Here is a 6,093-nt window from a genome sequence, read left to right as displayed (position 1 = left end):
ACGCTTTTTTATAAAAATATAATTTAACTAATTTATTTTGTAAATAACACCTGAAGCAAATTAAGAAAACTTTCTTTAGATTTAGTGAGATTTTTTAATTTAGAGCTACTTGCAATAGTTTTAAGGACCGCAGGTGAAATAAAATTGGTCGAAGAGATGGTCATATAAAAATGTATTACCTGCATGTCACACGGCTCTTATTTAAAACTCTATATTCTGCAGTTATTATTGTTGTTTTAGGAAAATGAAATATTATTATTATATATTTTATTTTCTCTTTCTTTGTATAGATCTAAATGACAGTAAGTAAATTATAATATACATAATTATTAATAGCAAAAATGAGAAAAAACGTATATCTAGGGGACACCCGGGTTTGAACCGGGGACCTCTCGATCTGCAGTCGAATGCTCTACCACTGAGCTATATCCCCGACGTTGCTGAAGAGCAAAAATAATTATAGGTTAGTAATTTTATCTAAATAGTTCATATTGTTTAAGTAGGCATCATAAACAATAAACCAATAACAAATTAACCAAAAAAATTATATCTTGACGTCGAAAGTACATACGATTCTAGATCGTGGATAGTAGGGAAAAAGTAACTATCCGTTGAAACTACCTTTATACTTTTCTTTAAATTTATCCTTTCATATAGATATCGTAGATTAAAACATTGAAATTGGAAGATATATCTATAATTATAACCAGCTTTCCTCGAATAAAAACATCAGTGACTGTTCCGAAATAAAGAACGAGGCGTTAAATTGTCATAAAACTACCTATCGTATATTTATAATATTGTTAGGTAGCCTACCTTAGAACAAACGAAACGCTTCGAAATCTCGAATCCGTGTTTTTGTCGAATCACGATGATAGAAATATTAGTTGTTATTAGGTACTTATATAGTTTTTGTAATTCCATCGTGAATTTAAATTTGTCGAAACACAATATCTATTTATAAGATCACATTTTATTTAGATGGCGTATTACCGTTAAAAGTATGTAGATTCAGTCAAAGGCAATCAATTGTGTTAAGAATGTATTTTATACAGAGAGTAATATGTAAATACCCTTTATGAGACGTTTATTAAGACGCTTCAGAACATAGTTTGTATCCGAGTAATACTTTTGGTTGGTATGCATGTGTGGGATATATAGGGGTTAGGGACTCGCTCCAATGCTAACTCGGATGATGCTATACTCCCGAGTGTCGACATTGGGCCGTAAGACCGGTAAAACACACATAACCGTTCACTTCCTTTCCAAGTGACGGTAGCAATATCGAGATTCCGCGAAAACAAAAAAAAAAGGTTAATAGCATCATCCTAAATTTGCATCAATAATCTTTTGCCCCCTGCTGCTTAGGAATGGATGTAAGGAAAAATGACCATTAAATAACACGTGGCGGTAGAAACCATAGAACACTTTTGTTTGTTTAACAAATATCAACTTGTAAGAACAGAAAAAAAAAAACATTTAATTTGACCAAGCATAAACGTTTTCAACAATATCGAGCTGAAAGGCCTCGCCATAACTTTCACAACACCAGGTAAAAATTTCCTTTTGAATAACGTCCGTTTTGAAAAGTTCCAAATTGTTCTTTTGTTTTTCGTGCGTCAACAATTGTTTCATCTCCTTTCTCCATATTCCATTTCTTTACAAAGGATATCTTAATAATTTTTTTAAAATAGGTTTACTTGGAATAATGCTAATAATTTTTCACTTTTAATGTGATTTTTAATATTATTCCATTTATTACAATATATTATTTTATTACATGTTACGCAAATTTAAGCAGCAATATAGAAAACAAATTTATTTTTACATTACAAAAATTGCATTGAAGTTTCCATTTTACTTTTCGCAAAAATGTTCAGAATTTTATCTAAATTCGGTATAAGTATCTTGATGTTTTAGAGGTATATTTTTTTAAATAAAACGTTGAGACTCATGAACCCTAAATCAGACTTACAATCTACGCAAATTAAGTTCTACAATCAGCTAATGTGATTACAATTTGTAACTTTTATTATTAGTACAGGGCATTATTTAAAAAAATACAACAGTAATAGGCCATACACTTGGATGATTGATGAATAGTAAACACGCGAGAATCTCTTTTATATTTGTTTGTCTTGAAAACTTCTTATGGCACGATTGCAGATTAGGGCTGCTAAACATTTTAGTCTTTATTTGTTTATTTTTTTCTACCATCTGAATAGTACGTTACGTTTCGTAACGTCCTATTAAAAGAAATATCTTAAGACCATATTCTATAAATAATCCCAATCGCTTTTATAAATCCATCTCGAAAATGGGCCAATTAGAACAAAGTGTTTTGACATGCATATAAACGAATTATTTTGATTGCTTCATTTGCGGGATCGAATCGAAGATAAGGATTGGGATCGTATATTAAGTACGATCGTGAGTCCACATTAATTTTAATTATCTTACTGTTCTAATACTATTTTGTCTGTAAGATTCTGTTTCCAGATAATGAACTTGTGAAATGCTCTTCTTGAGAGTTTGCACCTATCGCGATATCAGATTGTGGCAAAATCATACCTACTTTATATCTCTGGACCATGGACGAGAAATCAGCGCGTTCAACAATTATACCTTACCTGTTTCAACTGTCAACACTTGATCATAAAAACCTATTCAGCTGCATCTTCGAGAAAATTTTCTTATACAAATTAATACAATCAGCTAGATATGAACTTGAGCAAAACAAAGATAATTTCAGAAGCCAGCAGGTGACAAATTACCGAGGCAGCACCGTGCCATGTTTCCGAGATTGCGTCTGCTAACGTCCAACTTTTAGCATTGTGAGACTGCGTGCAGAACTGGCAAAGCTATCAAAGTTTATAACAGTGTCTAATACAATGCTATATGCAAACCTAGCGATTTACTATGTATCGTGGATAAATGAGCCGGAGATGGTAATAAAACCGTGTGCATCTTGTCGCCCAATCTTGTGGAAGTAAATCTTGATTGTATCAGACGATGTATCGCCTATAGGCGTTGTGAGAGGCAATCGATTTCGATCAGGACCTCTGCTATACCATTTGTTATGCAGTGAGGAAAGTACGTGGTGATAAGCTATTGTCGCTCTTATGGATATGGTACTTTATATTTTCTATTAAAAGATTTTTAAATTTGAGACAAATAATTACTAGTTTATATATTTAAAATTGTTACATACACAACATAACCCAACCTCTGTACAATAGCATATTGTAATACGTTAAATAAATTTATTTTTCATAATCTCACGTTTCAAGTAAAAAGTCTGGTCACTACACCGTTTCATACTATGACTGTGCTAGGAAAGAGTCAGGCAAAATAATTCTCTTTGGACTCAAACCTGTAAGGGTCTAGTAGGCAACTATGCTAAAAGTATGAGACTACTCATACTTTTTATAATATTTTTTTTATTGCTTTGAATGACGTGCCGAGCTTGCCGTTCGCCGGTTCTGACGGTAAGTGATACAACCGCCTATAAACAGTAGAAACATCATCTAATGCCGTGAATTACAAAGTATTGTTTGGTATTCCACTGCGCTCGCTATCCTGAGACGTGAGATGTTAAGTCTTATTATATCCAGTACTTACAAATAATAATATGAAACGGTGTAGTGAGCAGACTCCTTAACAATAATCTAGATAAGAATAACCAACAAAAGAAGAAAAACCACTGGGTCTTGAACTATACCAATAAATTAAAGTAAATTCACTATTGATAGACCGCCCAAGCGTCTTTTAATATAGTCACTGTGTAGATTACTTAAAATTCTTGGAATAAAACATTAAATCCCATCATCTTTAATGTCTGTCTGCAAGGAATATTAATCAAAACTATTTCTAACTACGGGTTTAATCTCTCCTGCAAAAACCTTTATGCTTTAAGTCCCCGACCATAAGAAAGACGATTCGATTATCACAACTTCATATATTTCATTCCTATTGTTACCTGTATATTATGTAATTCAGAGGAATTTAAACCATATTATATCATTACCTAGTAATTATTTTGTTGTTCTAGCTATTCTGCGATTATAAAATGAAATGATTGGAGTACTTGTTATGGCAATGTATAATATTATTTTCTTCCCTATTTATTAAAACTAGCCAAGCCTACAATTTCGTCTGCGTGGATTTTAATCTAATGTGGATTTAAACCCTAAAAAGGTTTGAATTAAATTGCAAATATCTTAAAATGACGATAACTTTTTTCTCCTATATTCAATTTAATGAACAAAGCTTATATTCCCCTGCCAATTATACTCTGTCCACCTGTAAAAAATACTTGAACATCCGTTCAGTAACGTCGAAGATGTGCTCTTATAGGCAAACAGAAACAAATTCAAAATTGCTGGTATGTCTTCTATTACTCTTCTATAGTCGTTCTCTTTTTTTATGTACAGACACACCGGTTTTTGCTTATTTATTATATGTATATGTACCTATAAGCGTATCTCCAACATAATATTATGTAGGTAGGTACATTGTACATGAATATACAAATGATTTTAAAACTTATGTTTTGTATAATACAGACTGCATTTTTATTATTAATGACGCAAGTAACATGAAAACAAATGACTTTATGCAAATAATAATTCCATACGCTGCCCATTAACAAGACTTATGCTAGGAGAGTTTTGTATAGTTCTACTTTTTAAATAATATAGGAGAGGGAAACCTAAATGGAACGGTAAGGAAAAGCTTTTCCATTATTTTTACTTCTTTTAACAATAAAATCAACACGTAACACCAGGTATTTCGAACGAAAATTATTCAGAAATACAATACAATATAATTGTTTTCACAAAAGCATGAAAAACAAAAATATACTTAAATTGAAAATTTTTCGTAAAATGAATTTTCTGTTAAAATGCCAATTTTTTGTGATAAAAAAGAGTCTTAGACAAATGATACAAAACTGAATATGTACCTAGTAGTAACAGATTTGAAGGTCTTTTTAGGAAAACTTAGGCATTTCAGTTATACAGCATAGACATAAATAGTGCTTAGTAAATTGTCACAGAAAACCAAGGCAACGAGACGCATAATGTTATATCGTCTTCGAAATAAACGATGACTATGCCTTATGATGTTTTCATTATTTATTTATAAATTTAATGTAAGTTTACTGCACTTGGCCAAAACACATCTAACAATATAATCTATTATTACATTTAACATTAATTCGCAGTGGGTGAGTTGGTGTTCGGTAAGCGGTTAATTGCAGTTTAATCTTAAGATCTTGATATGTATTGGTCATAAATATGTATATAAAAAAAAATATCCTATCTCATTATCTCTGTTTACTGTGATTCATTACTAGATAAATGGATCACCTCAAATCTATACTAATTTTAACGGGCTATCCTCAGGAATTATTAAACCGATTTAAATTTTTCATCCTCTAATAGGAAGCTACATTACTCCTCATTGCTATAGGCTACATTTTATCCCTGGAAATACTATTCCAGAAAATCTTATTCGCACCGACGGAGCTGCAGGCTAAAGCTAGTATTTGTTTTTTTTTCTTGGAAACTTATACAACACATATTTCATAGATATTAAGCGATATATAGCTGAATATGATGGAATGTTTGAAAACCGAGGACCCTTAAGATAGCTTAAGGGTCCTCAGTTTTCAAACATTCCATCACATTCAGGTTACAAATGTAAACAATGTTCGTTTCCAGGTCAATTGGGCCAATCCATTCAATCCTCACGGCATGAGAAACATTCTGTTGCATGTTAACCCGCTCAAGTTATAACCTTCAATTTAAAGATCCTACCTTAATTGGCCTGAATATAGATGTTAAAACTATCGTGTAATTGTAAAATATTTTACTACTGTGACAAAGATAAAACTATTTAAAGGGACAAAAAATAGAGATCATTGAAAAAAACTGTCAGGTAATTGTAAAATATTTTTCTTCTGTGTCAAAGTTAAATTATTTGAAGGGACAAAAAATAAAAGATAATTGAAAAAAATGTTTTGTGTTTAGGCTCTTTACTTGACTATTTCTTTTCCGTGAATATAAGGAGATATTTTAATTTACACTCTTA

The 6,093-nt window shown here is 31.4% G+C and overlaps 1 non-coding gene across 1 annotated transcript; it reads right to left on the bottom strand.

The window, feature by feature from the left end:
• Nucleotides 1-361: 361 nt before the first annotated feature.
• Nucleotides 362-433, bottom strand: Trnac-gca. Its single transcript has one exon. It is a non-coding gene; the product is annotated as a tRNA-Cys (tRNA).
• Between the last annotated feature and the right edge of the window lie 5,660 nt (nt 434-6,093).

The sequence above is a fragment of the Manduca sexta genome, chromosome 26 (assembly GCF_014839805.1).
Source record: "Manduca sexta isolate Smith_Timp_Sample1 chromosome 26, JHU_Msex_v1.0, whole genome shotgun sequence".
Classification (NCBI taxonomy): Eukaryota; Metazoa; Arthropoda; class Insecta; order Lepidoptera; family Sphingidae; genus Manduca; species Manduca sexta.
Note: the sequence above shows the minus strand (reverse complement) of the source record. Positions and strands in the feature narration are given on the sequence as shown.